We start from the raw sequence: 12,819 nt of genomic DNA, 5'->3' as shown, positions 1-12,819 counted from the left end.
GTGCACCAGTGAGCTGTTAATAATAAATGAGTTAAGCTAATTTTATTTTAGGGAACTGAGCTGCTGCGTTTATATAATGCCATAACATTTGACTGAATCTACGACCCCTCATTTAATTTTAATGTTACAGACTCATAGACTGAGATTCAAACTGGTGGGAGGTAAAATCGGAGTGCGTTTCACATTCCGCGCAAGGACGGCACAGAAACACATTCAATTGTAGTGATTGCGATGAAAGATTTAGCACTCTACAGCTGGACTGATAGGAACATAATGGAATGGGGAAAATATTTGTCTTTTTGCTGTTGAATTTTCGAATTATTGTACATTAGGTACAAAAACAAAACCAGCTCCTCTGTGTGTGTGTGTGAGCGCGCGCGCGTGTACTGGTTACATTTCAGCAAAGATTAGATTCAAGATTTAAGGTTTGGATCCCTCTGAATACTACAGAGTTAGTTTAACCACTTTCAACCTGACATTTTTGGGGCACGTCATTATAGGCACTCTCTCTCTAAGTCGTCCTCAGACGAGCCCCTCGGCCATCGTCGCTTCCAGTCATCCCGGTTCTCCATACATCTGGCCAGCTCGTTGGTGCTTTCCGCTCCTGCATCTTTCTTGAGTAAATCCACGTATGTTAGTTTGCTGGCTGGCAGCTCTTATAGGCATAATTTTCTAGAATAGCGATCTACAAGCTCACAAAGCATCGCAATGCAACACGTTGTGAGCTTGTAGATCGCTGTTTGTCATAGGACAGAGTATATGGGGCTTAAGTGGATAATGTGTGCTAGTTCAAAGCTAACACGGGTCCAATTCAAACATCATATGATAGAAAGTTGTGACTTTGAGGGGTTTTCAGAACTATTTGAAATCTGCCATGATCCATTTTATTTTGTTCTTCTGGAACAAAATGTTGTTGCCAAGCAATATTTGTGCTTACTAGACCACCTGGCAAGAAGGACGTGTCACAGAGAGAATTTAGTATGTGTTTGAGCACCGTGACCCTAATAAAAAAACATATCTCGACTAACTAGAACTACTGATTAAAGTCTGTATGTTGTGTGTACAACAATACATATATGTACTTCTGTGCGCGTGTGTGCGTGTGTGTGTGTGTGTGTGTGTGTGTGTGTGTGTGTGTGTGTGTGTGTGTGTGTGTGTGTGTGTGTGTGTGTACGCTAACAAATTCTCCACTGTAAACATGCTGACCTGGCAGAGCAACAGTACACACTTTGAAGTTGGCAAAAGCCACTGTAATCTCTCACTACCTCACTTTATATGCACACGCACGCGCACACACACACACACACACACACACACACACACACACACACACACACACACACACACACACACACACACACACACACACACACACACACACACACACACACACACACACACACCCAGAGGGGAGACTTAATACTGGCAAGATGCAACCTTCTGTGGCTCAGCATGCCCCCCCCCCACACACACACACACACACACACACACACATACACTCTTATTAGGCTCTATAACTGCACTCATACACATATGAAAATGCATGGAGAAACTCAAACATGTACAGTAGAGCTGGCATACTGTCACTTGCATACTCACACATGCATGCACGCACACACACACACACACACACACACACACACACACACGCTCTCACTCTCATGCATGCTTAACCTGATTTATGCTACCAATAACAGAGCTCTGCTGAGATGCCAGCTGTGGACATGATCGCGTGTGTGTGTGTGTGTGTGTGTGTGTGTGTGTGTGTGTGTGTGTGTGGGGATCCATTCCATTCCAGACCTGACTAATATGCCACTATGCCTTCAGCCACTTTCAACTGCACAAAATGTATAAACGTTGCAGTATACCAACATAGATCTGTGCATAGTATGAGGCAGCACTGATTTGGGTTCATTTGCAACATGTTAACAAGAGGGGTTTTCAGTGACAGATGCTAACTAAATGTGTGCCAGTATATGAGTTGAAAAGAAAAGGCTGTGCTTTCTCCATTGATTTTGTCCCAGTTTTAAATGTAAGTTAATGTAGTCTTGAAACATCAGTAGGGATTCAGGGTGAGGTTGTGGGTCTATTTCTGGTACCACTACAGTATGTTATACACGGTCCTGTGGCAAGGGGCACCATTTATTATTTGGTTCCAGGGATAAAGAGGTTTAAGAAGCCCTGATCTCACTGATATTAAGCTTCTTAGGGGATTAAACAAGGCAGGGTTTTTTTAAAATTTTACGACACATGATTTGCATTAAGCTAATTTAATCACACAGTGGGAACCCACTGGCTCTGTAAAACACAGGCCTACTCGTGCTCGTGCTTGGTGGGGAACCATCGGAAACAAGACAAAAACAACATTTTTGGAGACATGGTTTTAGAAAGGGGACAAATAAGGATGGAGCAGGATTGTAGAGGGTCTTGTCATAACATCCTGTGTGCTATACTTCCTTCTAGAGATAAAATGACAATGACAATGACACTTAATTTAGTTAATTTCCATTTCCCATTCTATTCCTGATTCTTTTCTTTTTTTTAAACACATTTTCCCATTAGAATTAATCTTAGTGTTCATTGTGTGGAATGCAATAGGCTAATGTTTGTAAAGCTATGCCAAAGAACAAACTGAATAGAAATGTGACCATAATGAAAATAAATTAGCCCGCTATCGCAAGTTTGTCTTTTTTGTCTTTCTTGCCTGGGTTGCCAGATATGCTCATTTTGGGTAGTATTTTGGCCAGCGGGCAGATAATATCGTTAGGAACAATTAACTCAGTTGCATTGTTTCATGTAAACTCAATCCCTCACATGGAAGCATTCTAATAAAGCCCCTGGCGCACAACGAATTCCAACAAAATGTCAATGAGCAGCATTCCAGCACTGAATTTGGACAAAAACTACTTCAACCAAATGCTAATTGAACATTTGAGACCACAACAACAAACTATTTTTCAACTCAACAGACCATGTCAAATTCATTTTCCCCATCCGTCTGTCTGATTCTCTGTTCATTTCACTTCATCTTGCAGCTTACTATCTTGTTTACTTTTCGTCTTTCTCACACTGTCATTCTCTTCTTCTCTCGGTCTCATTGTATTAACCTCTCTCATTCTACCATGACAGTCTTCACTGCTTCCTTACATACATTCCAGGCTTAGCCATTTTATGCGAACAATGAACATGTTCCAAAATGTCCAAAAATCTCAAAATATGACGTTGTGAGCTTGTAGATGATCGACTAGCTATTTTCTCTCTCACAGCATGATCATACGATAAACTATATAACAGGACATATGTGGTTAAATAAAGGCAGTGACAGGATGTGATATTTCCCAGAATGGCTGGTGAAGGCGACTTCTGAGATGGCCTGTGATTGTGTCACGTTTTGTCTCTCGACCTGTCTAGTTCTCTCTTTGTCTGTCTCTCTGCTTTCTGTCTTTCTACTCTGGCCACCAAATTACATTCTGATTGGCTGGTTCCAGACCATAGACCCCGCCCACACTCTGAGTGGACTGCCCCTCTTGGTCTGGTGCTGGCACTTTCTCCGCGGTGGTGCGTCGCGACCGGCTCTGGGTCGGCCTGGAAGGGCTCGCGGCGAAGGTGGCTCAGGTTGCTCGCACGCCTGAGCTTTACAGCGCCCGTGCCCCGACTTCGCCGTTTCCCCCCGGGGCCGTGGACTGAGGTATCTCTGTGTCCTGCCCGGCTGCGGCCGGGCACGGGGCGCCTTGCCCCCGGTGCGACTGTCAACCTGGATGGTGCAGGGGTGGGGATCCCTTGTGATTGGTTTAGGGAAATTCCAAACCAATTCAAATTGGTTTAGGGAAATTCTAATCCCCTCCCCCTTCGCCTAATCGCCTACACTGGAGCTAATGTCAGACTGAAGCTCCACGCAGCTTCAGTCTGATAATCAGGTTAGCATTCCACCTCACCGCAATCCCAGTTACACACCTGTCCTCCACTCCTCATCAGCCCTGCAGCTCTCTGCCTACCTCTCACCTTTGGCCACTTCAGCAATCAGCGTGTAGCCTATAGACGAATCCACGGAGTGCTGCCCTGCGCGCAGCCATTGCTGCGGTGTCAACGCTCCGCGGACGCGACACCGCAGCAATGGCCGCCTACAGGCAGCTACAGGCAGCGCGTCTGTGGATTCGTCTATATGTTGGACTCAACTAGATTTCTTGGGTCACGACGCAACTCCCCATATAGGCCACGCCCATTTGCGTCTAAATAGATTTTCCGATATTGATTTATTAGTGCATTACATTTCCCCATCCACTTTAATGGGAAAATGAAAAAACTCAAATTCAAGCATTTTTTTCTCAGAAACCGTACAGGCTAGAGTTTAAAAACTTGGAGGGGAGGTTCATAGTTTATTGCCAAATTATTAATACAATTATTACACCAGTTGGCCGCATGGTGGCGCTATAACAGCCCACTTTACCTTTTCACCTATAACTTTTGAATCGTAGGTCGTAAAATGAAAAAATCTTTACCCCTGGATTCCTTGGGTCATGACGCAACTCCCCATATAGGCCACGCCCATTTGCGTTTGGATAGATTTTCCGCCATTTTGAATTTTCTTCTAAACACACTTTTAGCTCCTCCTCCCACATATTTTGTCCAAATTTTACAAAGATCGGTACACATGATCTCTGGACCCATGCGATAAACATATCCAAACGGCATTTTGATAGTCCTTACTGTTCGTCCGTAATTGGCTTCCAAAGTTAGTGTAACATTTTACACTAGAAACAAACAGAAACTAATTTAACAATAGCGTCCTTGGAGCAGACAAAACCACGGAAAGATATTCACATTTTAACTTGCTCTTTCATCATAGAAACAAGTGGGCTTATAACCCAAACGATCCATGTTCTCTGGGAGAAGTGGTGTTAGTGTTCCGTGTAGAAATATTGTTAGTGGGAATGAAAACATAGTCGCACCACCGGAAGTGAAAGGCTGAAGGCAGACCAAAACCCTGGTTTCCTTGCGTACGTGTGCCGTCGACTTCCTCCCAGAGCCAAGGGAGATAGTAAAAATCACACCCTGTGTGAAGGAAGCGGTGCCTTTGGGGCGGGGCGTAACTCATTTCAGTTCGTCCCTATTGGTGGTCTGAGTCCACGTACCAAATTGTTACTCCGTAGCATGCTGCGAACTTGAGTGATGGCTGTTTGAAGGCCAGCCAATGGGAAGACAGAGGGGGCGGGGCTTCAGCAATTCATGCTGGTCCCTATTGGTGGTCTAAGTCCACATACCAAATGTGGACTTGGTGGCATGCTGCAAACTGGAGTTATAGCTGTTTAAAATCCCGTGCTCATACGGGCGCTGGGGGTCCCTGGACCCCTCTTTGATAACTTCAGCAATGCATGCTCGTCCCTATTGGTGGTCTAAGTCCACATACCAAATTTGGCCTTGGTGGCATGATGCAAACTGGAGTTATAGCTGTTTAAAATCCCGTGCTCATCCGGACACACGATCCCGTGCTCATCCGGACACACGGATATACGGACAAAGTCAAGCTTAGAGCGGTTGGCACCGCTAAAAAACAGCAGAGGGCGCTGTTTTTCCTTTTCATTTGGCGACGGGTTCCCAGATTGAGTTCGTACATACAGCGTACTTGCCAACGCACAAGGCCATCGGCTGTTCGACCTGGGCACTCGCTCTGTCACACCTCACGATCGCCTCACTTGACCTATCACAAAACAAGCGCTCCCCCCCAGTCATCCTTGGACAAAAATGTAATCAAAAACACGTTATGAGCTTCTACATCATCTGTTTTCACTATTTGTTGTACAATAAAGTATCTACAATGTAGAGTGTACACTATAGGCTCTATGCACGGCAGCCATATTGGACAGAAATTGGGCCCCTTCCTTGCTACCTTCACAGGTGTTACCAATGACACTAATGAAGGCTCTGTTCCATTTAGTGTAGCACAGTGGTTCTCAAACGTTTTAATTTCAAGGACCCTCATAACTCTGAGAGTGTACAAATGGAACCAAATGGACCCGGGAGGGTCCATTTGGTTCCATTTGTACACTCTCAGAGTTACACCCTCTCAAGGAACCATGAGGGTCCCTGGACCACACTTTGAGACCCACTAGTATTTCTAGTGAGCCAACATGCACAATATCAGCACCCTGACTCTGTTTGACCAGAATGGAACAGAGCCTTCATTAGTATCATTGGTACATGTAACACCTGTGAAAGAGAAGGGGCCAATTTTTCTCCAAAATGGCTGCTGTGCATAGAGCCTATTACACCAACTGACAGGGTTCCCACACATTTTTACCAATACTTTTCCAAAACATTTCCAGAATATTGAACCCAATTTCCAGGCCTATATAACAATCACTCAGCGCAATAATTAGTAATAATGAGTCTCTTACTCCTGTGTGCAAAGCTCAAAGACAGGCAGTGTAGCAAAAATAAAGCATAGAATATGGAATGGTATAATTCCATTCCAAATTTCATGGCAAATTTACTAACTACGCATCACGCTGCAGCACGTTGTGAGCTTGTAGATCTGTTATTTTTGTCACATCCGGTATACATTAGGCATGTTACATATTTCGTGTAATGTACAGGTTTTGAGGGGAAAAAATGATGAACAAAATCAATAGCCTAAAATACATAACCAAATATCTTTCCAGGACCCTTGATACATTTTAAACCTTTTCCAGGACTGGAAAACGTTTTTTCTAATTTCAAAATATTTCCAGGAATTTCATGACTGTGGGGACCCTGAACTGAGCTTTTTTTTAAAGCAGACCACAGCTGTGCAAAACACATGAGTTTATTCATTTATATCACTGTTTAGTGATATAAATATATGGGGGGTAAAACTTAAATAAAGACAATTATAACCCTGCTTGCGTTGGAGACCAAGCTAATTGTATACCCATGGCAACCAATTATATCACATTTGTGTGACAAAATAAGACTCTCAATGTTCATTCATCTCTGACAAACGCAACTGTGCTACTCGTGAACCCATAAACTATAAATATCATGCTGTGGTGTTTATTATCAGCAGCAGCAACAATAGCTACTAGCTATGCATACCACTGTATAGTATTTAGGAGCAGCTGGCTTTGCTCATGGGCATGTGGCTAACTGAATATGACATGTCTGTGACAGCTTAGCCTGGCGGTTATGAGCAGGCAGCCAAATACAGTATACCTGTATACCTTTTAACATACAGTATGGATTGCACTGCTTCCCAAACTTTGCCATACTTGGGATTAATTGTCAGCATGAAACTGATGTAAACTGTAGGTTGGAGTTGCAGTGTTCTGTTTGCTGTTGTTTCTGTTGTGTACTGTAGCTAGTAGTGATGAAATTGCAGTCCATGTCATTTCTCTAAAGAATGGGGTCAGTAGGAAATGTAGAGGACTGTATGCTACAGATGTGTTAAAAACAGCTGTAACGAGGAGCATAATTACATATCCATATACTGTACACACAGTGACAGATAGAGATGACAAAGAGAGACAAATGATTACTTGATTATAATATATATGTTACAGGGAAATTGGCATTCCAGGGAAATTGGAAAAGGTGCGGTTGTTTTTACCACCCACCCAGGCAATTCTGTATAACCAACGCTAGAGGGCAATGAATGCAAGCGTGTGTGCGTGTGTGCGTGTGCATGTGTGCGTGTGTGTGCATGCGCACACATGCACACGCACACACGCACACATGTGTGTCGTCGTGGACACTGGATAGTAACCATAGACTGTAACCCATGAAAAGAACTATTCTATCGGTTCACAACTCGGACGGCGCTGATTCGACTAGCAGACCTTCGGCCGGTCGGCGTGGGCACTCGCCTCCTCGGCCTCAAGCTCTGCTGAGTCGGCGCGCCTCCGTCATGGGCAATAACTATTATCACGTGTGCGTGTGAACGCGTGTTCAGCGTTCCCCTAGCCAAAATTGTTTACAAAGCATTTAGTCAGAATGATATATTTAATTCAATGAGGCATATCTTTCACACAATCCACACTTTTGTGTTTGTTACTTGGGTTTAACGTTTACATTATTTCCCTCCAAGAAGGCAAATCCTATAGTAATACTGTCTAAAGATAGGTTGTTATTGTACGTAGGTTATTAATTAATCAGTGATTTATTAAATAAATGCGTGTGTGTGTGCGTTTGTGTGCCTTAAACTAAAATCCATGCTATCTCACTGTGTAATCACAATAGTCACTCACTAGTGAGAATTGCATAGTCACTAGTGAGAATTGCATATGTCCAGTAGAGACATTCTACGAATCCTGCAGAATCCTCACAACAAAAATGTCAAGCTTTTCTATACAAGGTAGTATCACAAAATTGTGTATAGTAGGGCCCACATTCTCTGCTGCAACAGGTTGTGTCAGAGCAGCGAGCCGTTACCAGAGTTATGTCACTGTTACCCTTCCAGGAACTTTGGCCAGTGATGTCACGGTGCAGCAAGTAATGTGATCCATACAGAGGTCAAAGATGCTCTGCATGATAGAGAGGTTCTGGATAAACCAGCAGGAGCAGATAGGACAACTATTTGACAAAACCATGTGTTGCCTTAACAAACAAACAAGGTTTTCTGAGTGTGACAGTAGTGAGTAACCATCTGCTAACCATCGGATGTACTGTATGCTTGGTTGTGCATCATGTCTCACACCAAAAATGGCCAATCTATAGTACAAGATAGCAGATGTTTGGTGAGAGACACTGGCGTGCAACTAAGTATAACTCGGGCATTAGACTCAGAAAAACAGCAGAAAAGTAGCTGTAGCAAACATCATCCACTCATAGAAATGGGAAGAAATGAATGACTTTCCCATTGACAACCACATTATTTGTGCAATTACACAGTCAGTATAATGTGTTGAAGTATTTCATGGGTGCTGATCTTCTATGTGAGCAATTTTCCAAAAATATTTAAATACTTTAATTTTCAAATTTGTTCTTGTTTTTTTTTATAATGAGGGGTGCCAGGTTGCGAGTGTTTCAAGTATCTGTTGTGCACTGAGTAATTGTGCGCCGATATGAAGGATGGCTTTAAAGCACCATCTCCTGTTCCAAAGCCCACAGCCTGAGCACTTATTCAAATCAAAGTCCCTGTCGTTCTGGCATTCAGCGTGACTAACAGGCTCTGACACAGTGATGGGTGCAGGGGTCCCAGGTTCACACAACCACATATTCTGCCAGTTAAGCTTCATTCACGCGCTGTCGCACAATGGCGTTGCTGGCTGAAAAGAACAGCTTGTCGGCAAGCGACACTGTTGTACTATATAGATTATTAATTAGACTTTAGACTCCTCTTCATGCCACGTGTAAACCAGGAACATTGGTTTGATAACACACACACACACACACACACACACACACACACACACACACACACACACACACACACACACACACACAATACTTCAACAATAGGACAGCGGCACCAACATATAGTACACACATACATACCCACCTGCTGCAGGCTCAGCCACAGACATGCAAAATGCATCCATGCACATACAGTACGCATGCACACGCCCACGCTCTGACCTGAAATGACACTGCTCCTACCTGTACAAACTCTCACTGATCAACCATGACACTGTGTAACACACACGCACGAACGTGCGCACACACACACGCACACACACAGAGAGAGAGAGAGAGAGGCGCGCACGCCACTCTGTGTGTGACTCTAACATGTTTCTCATTAGGAGTAGCTTAGCAATAAATAGCCCCGCCACAACACAAGCCTCTTTCACACATGACTGAGCAAAGTGTTACATTAAATTGGATTCTGGGCTCTACTTTAGGCTAACAACTTAATTATGAAATGTAGACGAATGTTTCACTTAAATGTGTATATTAGCGGGCTTATTGTCTTTCTCTCTCTCTTTCTCTCTCTCTCTCTCTCTCCGTCTCTCTCTTCACTCATCTCTTCTCTCACATCCATACACATTACACGCACACTCAGTGCAAGAAAGACTGCATATACAGTACATACAGTACATGCCTGCACACACAGACATCTGCAAGACCAAGACCACACACAGTTAAATGCATGCTATGGCTGTAACAACATACAAAAGCACAGGCAGCACGCACGCACGCACGCACGCACGCACGCACGCACGCACGCACGCACGCACACACACACACACACACACACACACACACACACACACACACACACACACACACACACACACACACACACACACACACACACACACACACACACACACACACACACACAGTAATTCAATTCAAGTGAGTCACTCATTGGCATAATGTTACATTGCCATGGCGTCTAAATGTAATGGGGATTCCGGCATTCAACAGCTAATGAATATATAAAATGACTGACACCAGTTCCAGGCACTGCACTCCTAGGGCACATATGGTCTCATCTCTGTCACCTTTGACTTTCTTCTCACTATCTCTTATTGTTATTGACTAGGCGACAGCTTGCTGGGAAGGGAAGGTAATCGGATGACCCTCTCTTTTACTCCTCCTCTCTCTCTCTAGCTCTCTCTCTCTCTCTCTCTCTCTCTCTCTCTCTAATCCCAGACGTACTGTGAGGTAACCTGCTTTTCACAGGGACCACTGCAAAGCGTCTATACTAAAATAGACCACAGTGACAGACAGACAGGACTACTTGTTGAAAATAAGTGCTAAAAACGGAAGGAGAAGGAACTCCCCTCATTTTATCATCACACATTTACTTACTATGGCGACGGTTAGCTGTGCTTATTGAGACAGTAGGTAGGATTGCAGGGAAGACTGTTAATTCCTAATTGATTTTTCGGCCATTTCTAACGACTTTCCAGCTAAATACAGAAAGTGTACTCACAGAACTGCAACATATGCTATAGTAGGCTACGACTAAAAAGTACTACTACTTCCTATAAAAATATATAATAAAAATATAAATACTACTTCCTATAATTAGGCCTACGTCCTTCAACAAGGTTGTCAAGTTGTCTTGAAAGCAAGCAGACCGCATGTTCTTTGCCGTTTAGCAACACGTCTCCTCCAGTCTAGATCAGAACCAAGGACAGCGATTTCGCATTGAAAACACGAAAGGCACCATCGCTCTAAAAAATCAGGAGTCTTCAACGTTTTTCAGCGAAGGACCCCCAGTTGACAGAGAGATGAAGCAGGGACCCCCACTACATATTTTATAGAATTGTGTTGCAGATTCAACTTTTTCATAGATTTCATATAAGTCATGTTAATGTGTATTTTCAGACAGATAGCCACTTAAACCCTCAATAACAAAATAAAAGAACAGACAAGTACAAGTTTTGGTCTGTTCTTCTTTCCCTCTACACCAAACCTCTTAGCCGAAAATAGCAGATCTACAAGCTCACAACAATCTGCTATTTTCAGCTAATGTTCCCCTCAGAATAGGGACGATAGGGATCAAGTGGTTCATGTAAAAAAATGAAAGAAAAAAGGTCCTATCACACAACAATTTGCCTGCCCCCCCCCCCCCCCTGTAGTAACTCTGAGGACCCCCTACGGGTCCCGGACCCCCAGTTGAAGAACCCTGCACTAGTCTAAATGATGTCCCACACGATCGTATTTAAAGCATGTATATGCGGGCGTTTCTATTCAGATGCAACAGTTATGTCACAAAAACAATTACACTTAAGAGTCTCCGGAAAGTCAGCGAAAATTGTCTCATTCGTCGCTTCCCCCGTTAATGACGCGACGTTTCTCTATAGGAACCAAGAAAACAAAACTAAAAATACCAACTGAATTAGCCTTGTATCAAGATGTGTAGACATGTATTTTATCGATTTTTACATTTCTATATCATAAGATACGAAAGTAAAAGTCAGCCTCGATAAAACATACATCTATGATAGTCTTTATCCAAGGCTACAACTGAATTATAAAGCAAGCGGATCTGGACTTACCACGTTAGTCTCGTTGAAGCCATAAGCTTGACATACAAATCCACTTGTTTAGATACTGTTGTTGGCGTGTCTCGGCCGGGACAAGGAGGCACATATCCCGGGGAGGAATCCACGATCCAGCCCCATACGCAACACTTTCACGGAAAGTAAGACCCCGTCGGGGCTCCTATCCTCGTTTTCACGAGGAGACGGGTCAGAAACAAAATGAGCTTTTATCACCTTCAACGTGCAGGGGGGAAAACAACTCTGTCTACTGATCTCGCCTATAAAACGATCTGTTCGCCGTCGTAGTGAATAAGGTCCGCTCTGGAACTTGCTATCTAAGCCGAAAGTGAGTGCCGTATGAGCCGAGGCAGCTGTAGTGTTGGAAGACAGAGTAACAGTATCTTTCCTCTCTAGTAGCCTATTCCCCTCGAGTGACTGATCTCTCGACCAGAGAGAGAGGGAGAGAGGGGGGGGGGGGGGGGGAGCGCGAGAGAGAGAGAGAGAGAGAGAGAGAGAGAGAGAGAGAGAGAGAGACGCGCAGACAGAGAAGAAGGCAAAAGCAATGGTGATCTCTGCACCATCATAATCTCATTATGTCCACGGCAAAAGGCAGGTGGCTTAATCGGCTGCAGAATTCATGGGCGGGTTGTTTGGGCCAGTGGCTGTAGGCTACTAATACACTATTATATCTGCCAGTATCTCTAGCCTAAAGTACTTCTACCTATGCTCCAGTCCCTCTATATGAGTAGGATACCTATGCCTACATGTCTAAAATGTATACTGTTACCCAGTGGTGGAAAAAGTACCCAAATGTGTTACTTAATTTTAAGTAAAAGTATCAATATCTAAATTTACTTGAGCAAAAGTAGTGGTATCAAAATGTACTCAAAGTAGCCTACCAAAAGTAGAA

General features: G+C 43.7%; 1 protein-coding gene across 1 annotated transcript in view; it reads right to left on the bottom strand.

Moving 5' to 3' along the window:
• The window catches only part of LOC311059872 (protocadherin-15-like), a 240,989-nt gene extending 228,972 nt beyond the window's left edge, over positions 1-12,017 (bottom strand). The window contains exon 1 of the mRNA XM_084077970.1: positions 11,925-12,017. The gene's annotated coding sequence lies outside the window, so the exon portion shown is untranslated. The remainder of the gene's footprint in view (positions 1-11,924) is intronic.
• Positions 12,018-12,819: the final 802 nt, after the last annotated feature.

This window comes from Gymnoscopelus microlampas, assembly GCF_963454915.1.
Source record: "Gymnoscopelus microlampas genome assembly, chromosome: 14".
Classification (NCBI taxonomy): domain Eukaryota; kingdom Metazoa; phylum Chordata; class Actinopteri; order Myctophiformes; family Myctophidae; genus Gymnoscopelus; species Gymnoscopelus microlampas.
Note: the sequence above shows the minus strand (reverse complement) of the source record. Positions and strands in the feature narration are given on the sequence as shown.